The following is a 12,497-nucleotide window of genomic DNA, read 5'->3' as shown; positions in this document are numbered from 1 at the left end:
ACCTCGAAATCATGACCTGAGCCAAAATCAGGAGTCAGATGCTTAACTGACTAAGCCACCCAGGCACTCCCTTGCCCTCACTTCTTTTGGGCATACATCCGACTTAGAATTGCTGAATCATATGACAACTCTACGTTTCATTTTCTGAGGGACTGTGTCTATGCCAGACACAGAAGGACTGCTGTGTGTAGCACAGCAGCTACACGGTGTCACATCCCCATCGACAGTGCGCGCAAGCCTTTCCCGTGCCCCACCCTTCCTCTGCCTCCTGTAGGCACTTCTCCCTCCATTATCATCCCCTCCCAAACCAACTTCTCCGCTACTGCCCTTGGGAAGGCAGTATGACACTGTGCCAAGACCAAAGGATTTTTAGTCAAATAAATTGCGATTTGAAAATCTATTACTTTCAGAAACTCAGTGTCTTGGCGCTTCCTTCTCAGTAGAAGTCCAAGAAATGCTATGGTATCTTCTAATACCAGGAACCATGGTGCCCAATGCAGGCAGAGTAGTTTTTGCCTAGTTTGTTCGATTTTTATTTTCAATCTTGTTCATCAGGATTCAGTACCTAGAGGAGCCAGCCTGGCATATGGTAAGCACTAAATAAAAATGTGTCGAATAAACAAACTCTGTCAGCATCCCAGGCTCCTTAAATATTTTTCCTAATCCTGATGTCACATGTCAGTGTAAAGCATCTTAAAAGAGATCTTCAAAACTCTATCCCGTATCCTCAAATACCCGAAATACCTGGAAGTTGTACACAAAACAAGACATTTTGCAAAACATTTAAAATAGGTAGGTTTTTAAAAAATAGACAAATACATAAATAAAGTAGGTAGAATTTTTTAAACAAAGACTTAATCTTATTGCATTATATAGTTAATCAACAGCTACCACCAAAATCTATATTGGATACAAAAGAAATAAAATCAATGATTTCTATTCACAGTGAAATTTAATTTGGTGGGGCAAGCAAGAATAAATCCATGGAATAAGGAAAGATCATACAAGATGGCAAATTCTGCCTGCGAAGTTTGAAGAAGGTGAAGTCCTTATACGAGTCTCTTTTTTAATAAATTGTGTCCTTGCCCCCTGCCTTATCGAGGTATAATTGACAAATAAAATCTTAAGATCCCTAAAATGTACAATATGATGGTTTGATATATGTACACATTGTGAAAGGCTTCCCACCATGGAATTAATTAAAACATCCTATCACCTCATATGTTACACGTCACTGCACACCTTCTATGAGTTATATGCTGTGTCTAACCCTGCCCTCAACAACTCTCTGCTTCTTCCCAGTTTACAAATGATAAAATGAACTCAGAGAGGTCCAATACTCCCCCTCCCCTCCGAAGGGGACACCGTTAGTAAGTAGCTGGCATCTGAATCCACATGCAGATCTTCCCCTTGCCTGTGTTCTTTAGAATACTTCCAGGCATGAAGGCTGGATGGGGGGAGGCCGGTTGAACGTGGGAAGTGAGAGCAGGCAGGTGAGAATGGCACAGCACGAGTAAAATCATGGGACTTAACACAAGTCAAGGGCTGTCTGGAAAAGTAGAGAAGGTTGAGGCTGTCAAGATAGAGCAAGTCATCCAACTTTCAACAGTCTTTAAGTCTGGTGGAATTTAAATATTTCTCTCTCCTTTCAGCCCCAGGCACTGCAACGTGTTTGTAACAATAACATTCTGAAAGAGCAGAGGGGAGAAGAGTGGGTGATGAAGGGGAGAGATGTTGCCGCGGTCATCTGCAGCCACGGCCAGGCTGTGAGCACAGGTAGAAGAAGGGTGTGAACAGGTTCAGGAGACCTGAGACAGTCCCATGTGGCTCACCGAGGCTGTCACAACAGTCCACCAACAAGATTTTGCAGGGAGGTTTAACCACACCACTGGCCCCCAGCTAATTCTTGGCTCCGACTATAAAACCCAGGCAGTGACAGGCTGGGTGCCCCTGGGACAGCTACTTAGAACTACTTCACTCATCCTTTGTGAAAGAAAAAGTTGGAGAAAAAGAGAGAAAGCAGCATGAAAACCCACACAAGTATTTCATCAACTCTTCCCTCTCAACAATTTCCCCCTGCTTCCATTTTTTTCTTTTATTATTCTTTTTGGTCTACAGTTATCTCCCAAATGCTAAGCATCACTTGGCTCCTGTGAAGTTTAAATGCAAAGGTAAGTTTTTATTTTCCTAAGAAGACATACTGATGAAAATCTTGAAGGTTCAAATTAAATGTCCAGACAAGCTTCTAAATCAGCACTTAGTTCCTGGTCTCTACAGATCTAACTTGGCCAGTTGCCCAGCAGGAAAGTACTCATTCATTTATCTAGGCATTTGCTTATTCCACGAGTATTTACTGAACACCTATTATGTGCTTGGCATTGTCCGGGCTCTAAAAGCACCATGGTGACCTGACTCCTGCTCTTCTGGAACTTAATCTAATTGGTGGTAGAAGGAAAAAAAAAAAACAAAAAACAATGACACAAAGGCTCTGGAAGGATAAACCTCTTAAGTTATGGCAGCACATAGGAGAGATTCCTACTTTTATCCTGGAGGGGGTGACAGACTGGAGTTCTCTCCTCAGTTCCTTACCACTCCCTATATCTGTCCTCTTGTCATGGTTTCATCACAGTTGCCCCTTGGCTTTGAGCTTGACCATGTGACTTGCTTTGGCCAAGGGCATATGGGTAGAAAGGATAGTATGGCAGTTCAGAACCCAAGATGTAAGAAGCATCACCCGTTTCTACCTTCCTGCATTGAGAAGCAGAGCCACCCACGAGGCCCAGTGGGAGCTCAGTCAACCCAATGGGCATGTGAGCGATAATAAGTAATTATTGTGCTAAGCTGCTCACTCAGTTTTGGAATGGTTTGTTACACTGGTGTTAAGTTGGAAGACAGAATGTGTGTCTGATGAGCCTAAGACTTGGGCAAGACGGTCAGAAGACCACAACTGGAAGCTGGCTGCTCTCAGTTGCACACAATATGGTTCCACTCAGAGAACTGGTCAGGCTGCAAGCAGAATTCAGAGGGCACACAGAGAGCCCAGAACCCTGGGCTGGGAAATAAAATTGCTTCTTCTTCCCAGACTTCCCAGCCAATAAGAGATTCTCAAGTAAGATACAGCCTGGAGACAAAGATCAAGTCAAGGGGGTGGCCATCAGGATACGGCTTCGAAATGAAGACCAATCCAGTTAACTGCCAGTTATGCCAAGTCCTCCAGGTAATAACCAAACTCTAAAAGAAATAAGGTGGCATCCAGCATGGTGTTCTCAAACTTTAGCATGCTTCAGAATCACCTGGAGGGCTTGTTAATACAATTACCTTGGCACCACCCCCATGAGATTCTGAGTCAACAGATCTATGAGCAGCCCAAGAACTTGTGTTTTGAAAAGACTCTGAGGTGATGCTGATTCTGCATGTTTGGGTCACCCTGGTCTACAAGGACATCTTAACTGGACAACCAGGTGAGCAGAAAAGATAAGGGCAGTGTCCCACGGCAGCTGGATATGCCTAGATTGACAACAACTATGGAGAGAGACAGAGAAAGAGAGACAGACAATGACGGGGACAGAGAAGCATGTCCCAAATCGATTTTTAAAATAAAATGCATTTAAAAACTCATAAAGATCCCCCCATTTTATTCCTTTTATTTTCTTGTTTATAACAGATCTATATGCTGAGAAATTGTGCCCTTAAGTGAAAATAATGGGACTGGAAGGAATTTGGTTGGAGCCATGTCATTCAACTCTTTGAACATCCTCTAAGGCAAATGCTAGAATCATGGAGTGAGCACTTATCAAAGCTAAATTTAAAAGATCTATCAGCTGAAAACCCAATTCAATCCTATTGCAATATTTTTTAATGTTTAATTTTGAGAGAGAGTGCGTGAGCCAGAGGAGGGACAGAAAGAGAGGCAGACAGAAGAGCAGTAGCCAGCTCCTTGCTGACAGCAGAGAACCCAATGTGGGGCTTGAATTCACGAGCCAGGTTGTGAAAGCATGACCTGAGCTGATGTCTGACGCTTCACCGACTGAGCCTCCCAGGAGCTCTTCTATTGCAATTTTTTTAAATGGAAAGAATTAGGAACTATCAGACTTGCATAAAGCTTGTACCCAGACATTAGTTCTTCATTTTCTCAGTGCTTGTGACATCTTCTAAAAAGACCTTCTTGGACTTACACATTAACCACTAGTGATACAAATTATACTAATTACACAAATGTTTTCACTGAAGGACACCTTGTTTAACCTGACATACTCAGAAAGATGTGGGGGAAATTAAAATATCAATTTCACTATACTACTACAAAGAGAATACTTTTTATAAATTATTTTCTAAAATATATATTTTGGAATCCTATGCATAAGGAAACACGTATGGAATAAGATTCTGGTTGGTGTTTTTGACTGTTTCTTCAACATTCTTCTTTTATTTAGTCATTTGCAAAAATGTATTACTAAAGATAAATCTCACTTTTCTAAGACAAAATGTGCTTCCTTTCCACTTTTTCATATCTGGCTTGCTCTTATTTGTAAACTCAGAAAGGTATTTTGAGAGTATTATTGGCAAAAACACTTGTAGCCTTGACTAAAAAGGACTACAACTGTGTGAAATGTAAAATGACATGGGAGCCCCCAACTTTCTCCAGGTTGGAAGTATCCTGAGGAATTTGCTCAGATGCCAAAAAGGACATATTTTCTCAAGCCTTTTTCTGAGTGACAAGGCAGATGAGGGAAATAAAGGACAACTGTCCTTCCACTGCCATTTGCCTCGGGGTAAACTATTGTCCCCAATTCTTTCTCTCTCCCTTGTGATGGCTTCATCATATCCACCTTTTGACTTTGGGCTTAACCATGTGACTTCATATGGCCAATAGCATGTGGGGAGAAATGAGTATGTCAAATGGAAGTATTTCTTTTCATTATTGTCTTCCCATAAGATACCTGTTATGTTGGATATGTAACAGGTATATAAGATAACTTGTCATTTTTGTCTATAAGTATCTGGGTCAAGGGAAGGCATGTCTGGCTAGATGAGATATAGATCATGACATGTTGATCTTGAGCCAATTTCAAGACTGAATGACACTCTTTAGAGCTCTAGGATAGGACTAAAGACATTTAACACACTGGATGGAAGTGAATAACTGTGACCAAAAGGGTAGACAGTGGTAGGTGGATTTGTTGGCCACAATTCTATGCTCCTCTACCATGCATCCTTACCCTTGTTAGGGCCTTATCCTGCCCTTTGACTTTGAGCTTTGCCATGTGATTTCCTTTGGCTATGCACCAGTGAGCCTTTAACACTTTCCACTTACCTTCTTATACCTCTGCCTTTGCAATGAAAATATATGCTAGCTATACCACTAGTCCAAAAACGGTGTGAAACATATGGAGCAAAGCCATGCCAGCAGACACATAAATACACAGTGCAAAGCAGAGCAGCTCTAGCCACTACAACCTGAAGCACAGCCACCCGGCCCAGCCCAAGCCTAAATCGGCTGAACCCCACAAGGCCCACAGATGTACGTTTGTTGTTTTATAGCAAAAGCTAACTGAAACAATGGGGGAAAGAAGCCTTCCTGCAGAAAGCATCAACTAAGCTGATAGTTCAAACTGGAGCAGAAATGGCAAATCAGCAAATGGAAAGATGCGTAATATCATATGTCATTAAGGAAATGCAAATCAAAACCATTGTAAGATACCACCGCACACCTATCATAACGAATAAAAACCAAAACACTCAGAACACCAACTGCCGGTGAGGACGGGGAGCAATAGGAATTCTCATTCATTGCTGATGGGAACGCAAAATGGGACAGTCACTTCGGAAACCAGTTTGGCAACTTCTTACAAAGCTAAACATAGCCCTACTGTATAACCCAGCGATTGCACTCCTTAGTGTTTATCTGAATAAGTTACATACACACAAAATTTTGCACACCGATGCTTACAGCAGCTTTTTCCACAATTGCCCAAACCCAGAAGCAACCAAGATGTCCTTCAACATGGGAATAGCTAAACAAACTGTGGCCCATTCCTACAATGAAATGAGTTGTAAGCCACAAAAAAAAAAGAGAGAGGGAGACAGAAAGAAAGAAGGAAGGAAGAAAGAAAGAAAGAAAGAAAGAAAGAAAGAAAGAAAGAAAGAAAGAAAGAAAGAAAGAAAAGAAAAGAAAAGAAAAGAAAAGAAAAGAAAAGAAAAGAAAAGAAAAGAAAAGAAAAGAAATGTAGAATCGCTAAATGAAAGAAATCAACATGAAAAGCCTGCATACTGTATGACTCCAGGTATAGGAAGTTCTGGAAAATGCCAAACTCATGGAGAGAGTATAAAAGTCAGGGGTTGCCAGAGGTCTGGGGGAGAGAGGAGGGATGAAAAGGTGAAGCACAGGGGATTTGTAGGGTGGTGAAACTATTCTGTGCAATACTGTAATGATGGCCACATGACATCACGCATTTGTCAAAAACATAGAACATACAACATAAAAGTGAACCCTAATGTAACTATGGACTTTAGTTAATAATAACATATCAATATTGGTTGATCAATGGTAACAAATGTACCAGGCTAACATCAGATGCTACTAAAGGGTGAAACTGGGGAGTAGAAAGGCAGTAGATGGAGAACTCTCTGAAGTTCCTGTTTAATTTTTCTGTAAACCTAAAACTGTTCTTAAAGAAATAAGGTCTATTTAAAAAACTATAAGAAAATAAAAAGGTAGGAAGAACCATGCACAGTCTGAAAAAAAAAAAAAAAAACACAAACAAACCCAAAACTGCAACAGAATTTAGTCAGATGGAAAACACGCAGAGGGTAGGGCACAATGGAATCTGAGTGTTGCTGGAGAGGGCAGCATGGACTAAGCCTGGATGATGGGAGGGAGCATTTCACAGTCTCAGAAATGCATACAGTGAGAGGGGGTAGGGAAGTAAATAAAAATGTGGCTCACGGAACACTGTACGCTGTGTGTCTTAATCCATTCATGCTGCTCTAACAGAACAGCAAAGGCTGGGTGGCTTATAAACAACAGAAATTTATTTCTTACAATCATGGAGGTTAACAGTCTAAGATCAAAGTGCCAGCAGATTAGAGGTCTGGGGAAAGCCTGCTTCCTAGTTCATAGAACACTGTCTTCTTCCTGTGTTCTCACATGGCAGAGGAAACAAGGGGACTCTCTGGGGTCTCCTAGGTGAGGACAGTTTGACATTGGATTAATAAGAAGAAATATGATTTGTCTTCATCCCAGGTCCTGGCAGAGAGCCTCTAAAACCCTCGGAATTTCCTAAGTGACAAAGTCATAAAGGTGTCGCTGTTTTTGGAAACCTGATAGGTAATGTAAGAAAGAGGGCTAGTCACTAAGGGAACCAACCATGTGGTTAGAGAGTTGGAACTTTTCACCACCCCAACCTCTGGGGAGGTGCTAGAGATTGAATTCAATCACCAATGGCCAATGATTTAATCAATTGTGCCTAAGTAATGAAGCTTCCATAAAATCCCAAAAAGAACAGGGTTCAGAGAGCTTCTGTGTGACGGAACACATGGAGTTTCCAAGTGATGAGCACGGAAAGGGCATGGAGGCTCTGTGCCCTTTCTCGCAGAGCCTACTCTATGCATCTCTTACATCTGTCTGTCCCACTGTCAGATCCATTCATAATAAACCAGTGATCTAGTAAGTAAAATGTTTTTTTGTGTTCAGTGAGCCACTCTAGCAAATTAGTCAGACCCAAGGAAGGAGGGAGTTGAGGGAATGTTGATTTACAAGGAGTTGGTCAGAAGTACAGGTAACAACCCAGACTTAGAAGTGGTGTCTCAAGACAGGGCAATCCCTTAAGACCGAAACCTTAATCTTGGGGCACCTGGGTGGCTCGGTCGGTTAAGCATCCCTCTCTTGATTTCAGCTCAGGTCATGATCTCACAGTGAGATCAAGCCGTGCATTGGGCTCCAAGAAGAGCATGGAGCCTGCTTGAGATTCTCTCTCTTTCTCTCTCTCTCTCTGCCCCTCCCTCACTTGTGAGCATATGTGCTCTCTCTCTCTCTCTCTTTCAAGATAAATACATAAACTTAAAAAAAAAAAAAAAAGATTGAACTCTTAACCTGTGGGAACTGATGCTATCTCAGGGTAGACAGGGTCAGAATTGGGCTGAATTGTAGGATACCGAGCTGGTGTCACAGAATTGTTAGGTGTGTGGTGTCAGAAGTTGGGAGTGTGGTAGTGGTGTGAGAGTAAAGGAGGCACACACAGGAGGAAGAGGGAGTTTCCTAACAGAGGCACCTATCCAGGCACCAGCTCCACTCTCATGGTCTAATCATCTCCCAAAGACCCCACTTCTAAACACCATCCCATAGGGAAAGGTTTCAACATTTGTATGGGGACGCGGCACAAACATTCAGTCTATGGCACCATATTGAGAAGGGTTTTTTTTGTTTTTTTTCTTAATTTTTTTTTCTTTTAATGTTTTATTTATTTCTAGGAGAGAGAGAGAGACAGCATGAGCAGGGGAGGGTCAGAGAGAGAGGGAGTGACAGACTCCGAAACAGGCTCCAGGCTCTGAGCTGGCAGTCAGCACAGAGCCAGACGCAGGGCCCGAACCCACAAACCGCGAGATCATGACCTAAGCGAAAGTCGGATGCCCAACCGACTAAGCCACCCAGGCGCCCCTTTATTGAGAAGTTTTCATTTTATTCTGAGAGCCATGGGGAGTCACTTGAGGGTTGTAAGTGGGGGAATGACTTGGTGATTTCTGCTTTAGAAAGACATTCTTGTCACATTCTGGAGATTGATTAGGAAAGGAAAGAAGCCTGGAGGCAGGGAGGGCTTTAAGAGGCTGTTGGCAATTATGGAGGCTAAGTTCAAGTGTGAGGTCCTGGTTACTGCGCTAGTTATTCTTCATTTGAGTCTTAAGAGTTGCACTCTGCACCTGTCTCTGCCCTGCTTTGTGCTCGAGAAGGCTGCCCCCCCCCACGGACTGCATCCCTGGGGCTCCCTTACCAGTGGGCTTCAGGTGAGTTTGGCCAACAGGAGGTGTGACAGGAGACTGGAGGGCGGGAAGAGGAAAAGTTGGAGTATTTATCCCTACTCCCTTACTTGGTGCTACATGGTCACAGCTATGTGCCACATCCCCTCCTTAACACAGCATCCTCCCCCTTCACTCTCTCTGGGCTTTGGGAACACAAAATTGTCCAGTGCCCCTAGCCTAGGACTGGAGTGTCCCTATATCCCTGGCACACCAGCATCCCTGCTCTCTGGGTGCCTCATCTCCCTTGTGTGTTCCTCAAGCCTTACCACATGCCCCAAATAGTCTTCCTATTAAACTCTTTATTCGAGCCATCTGGGGTGAATTTAGTTTCCTCCCAGGCTCAACTGATACAGTTGCTTTAATATAGGCTGTGATGGTAGGAATAGACAAAAGCAAACAGCTGGAGAGATACTTAGGCAGTGAACTTGACAAGAAAAGTTGGACGTGGCAGGAGCCAGAAGGAAGCACAGGTAAGAAACAGTTGTGGGAAAGTGCTGGATTTTAGCCTAGACCCCAAGGGTGGATGGTGATGCCATTTACTAACATTATCTTCATGTGGCTTCTTGGTGCTGGTGGATTTAGGACAAACCACAATTACAATGACCATACTTGAATATTAGTAAAAATTGCTTTGTTGTTGGGTTGTTTTTTTTTTTTTTTTTTTTTTGCTGGCATGGTACAGTCATTTTAAAACATACAGTTCAGTGATTCACTTAAGAGTAACTCTCCAAGGCTAAAAACATCTGTCCTTGATTAAACAACAGATACCACTTACAGACCATGTCTGTTTTCAAGGGTTTTAGAGCAGTAATTAATCATGCAAATGAAAAAGCACAGACCACATCATTTTATCCAATTAGGAGAAACCTCTGTAAGTGCAGGGCACCAAACTGTTTGGTTTTGTTGAAACATATTGTGATGAGTGACTGGTTTTATATCTTCGAAAATATCAATATTTACTTTAAACTTATAGCTAAATGAAAGAAAAACAGAAGTGATTGGTTGACTGTCACAGAATATATGGAGGGTGCTATGGGATGGCTACCGCAGGGCACATTTGCCCAGAAGTCCATCCTTCCTAGACTGTGCTCCTCCTCCGTATCCCATGCACGGCTGTCACTACCTCAACTATACTGCTCCCGCTACCAAGTCCAGGAAGCCCCGTCAGATGGCCACTACTTGAGCTTTCTGCCTTCACTCAGAAGTAGTGAAGCAGGGCACCTGGGTGGCTTAGTCGGTTGGGCGTCCGACTTTCGCTTAGGTCATGATCTCGCGGTTCGTGGGTTCGAGCCCCGCGTCGGGCTCTGTGCTGACTGCCAGCTCAGTGTCTGGAGCCTGTTTCAGTCTGTGACTCCCTCTCTCTCTGACCCTCCCCTGCTCACGCTGTCTCTCTCTCTCCTAGAAATAAATAAATAAATAAATAAATAAATAAATAAATAAATAAGTAGTGAAGCAGTGGGGCACCTGGGTGGCTCAGTCAGTTAAGTGGCTGACTTTGGCTTGGGTCATGATCTCACGGCTTGTGAGTTCAAGCCCCGCATCGGGCTCTGTGCTGACAGCTCAGAGTCTGGATCATGCTTCAGATTCTGTGTCTCCCTCTCACCCCGCCCCTTCCCCACTCATGCTCTGTCTCTCTCTCTCTCTCTCAAGGAAAAAATTAAAATTAAAAAAAAAGTAGTGAAGTAGTGTCATTCTCATACTTCCTCTGAACCACCAGGCTTTTCGGGTTTATTAAATTGTTATACTCCACCAAAGTCAGCTGCAGGCTAATTGTTTCCCTCCTTCCCCAATGACTTCCAGAAGGCATCAAGGAGTCCCTGAAGGTTAGCCCTGGAAGGGGCATTGGACCCAGTTGGGGAGGACACTGAGGCACTCGATGTTTGGTGGCATCAGAACTAGAACTCACCCTTCGGACTCCTGGTCCGAAGTCCTTCCCGCTCCCCTCTCCAAGGAGGAGCTGGCTGGGTCTGTCCTGTCGGTCATTAATCTACCTCCCCTCTCAGCTGTACAGGTCTGCCATGGAGGAATTGCAGGGAGTAAAACGAAGTAGAAACAAAAACTATCATTATTATTCAAAATAAAAGTCTGCCCTTGATAGAATAAAACTGCACTGGAAAAGACAACTAATCTCAGAAAAAAAAAAAAAAAACCAACCCACAGAGACAAACAAAATCCACTTCCTCTCATATTATAAAATCAGAACATGTTCACTGAGAAGAAGAGAGAAGAAAATTAAAATAAACCATAATCACATCACCCACAGACATGTTGGCATTTTACAGTGTTTCCTTCAAGGTTTTATTTTCCCCCTCTAAATCCATGCGTGACAAAAAGTTTTTAACATCCTACATAAGAAAAAAAGTAACATTTTAATTTTGAAAATCTCAAACATAAGAATAATACTATGCTATGCTATACAAAAAGTTATAAAATAGAATAATGGAAAAGAAAGATAGTAACCCAAGTTAGGGATATGGGTAAATTGGTTTTCTGTGGAGGAAGAAAAAGAAGGTACTTGCTTATTTGTGGTTATTCATATGGGATTCTGTAAAAGTGTCCTGTAAGCATCAGGGTGGTCATTCTGGTGCTCCATGAACATGCACTGTGTCTAGTCATTGCTTGGTAAGTTCCCAGAGCCTCTGGATCTTCTGGAAAGCAGCCAGTGATGCCAGCCAGTGAGCAGCCAATAGCCTTTTCTGATGTCCCATGTCAGAGGACCATTACCCACCCCCGGTCTCCTTCCTGTAGACCTCGGGCTGGTTAGAAGAGAGGACAGGCTGAACGCCAGGCCAAAGAGGGCACTGGCTTGCTTAAGGGGGTTTCCATGTTCTTGTCCCTAAAGGTACGACTGAAGAAAGGGGCTGCCAAGCCAATCCTTCATAACACTAAACACAGACCCCAGACTGATTTCTAAGCATGGACCATGCCCTGGCAAATGTAGGGTGTCCCCAGGCTGGGGTAAGAGACTAACACAGATGTCTAGATCTCTCTGAATTTTAGGACAACAGGATCATGCCAGAATTCAGCTTCTCTCCATTCCAGGGCTCCCAGAAACGTTCTGGTTTCTCCGATGAGCAGGTATTTGGGATGATGGCCAAGAACAGTAGCTCTGGCATGTAGAGACCTGGATTCAAATACTGCCTCTGACAGTTACTCTCTGTCAGACTGGGGAAAGTTACTTAATCTTTCTTTGCCTCAATTTCCCATCTATAAAATACGGATGACAAAAGTACTAGTCTAGTAGTTATTTTGAAAAGATATATGCACCTTGTGTTTATTGAAGCATTATTTACAATAGCCAAATTAGGAAAGCAATCCAGTATCCATCAACAGATAAATGGGTAAAAGGATAAAGAAGACGTGGTGTGTGTGTGTGTGTGTGTGTGTGTGTGTGTAATGGAATATTACTCAGCCATAAAAAAGAAAGAAATGTTGCCATTTGCAACACATGATGGAGCTAGAGAGTATTAAGCTAAGTGAAA

This window comes from Hyaena hyaena, unplaced genomic scaffold, assembly GCF_003009895.1.
Source record: "Hyaena hyaena isolate Hyena2069 unplaced genomic scaffold, ASM300989v1 scaffold_24, whole genome shotgun sequence".
Classification (NCBI taxonomy): domain Eukaryota; kingdom Metazoa; phylum Chordata; class Mammalia; order Carnivora; family Hyaenidae; genus Hyaena; species Hyaena hyaena.
Note: the sequence above shows the minus strand (reverse complement) of the source record.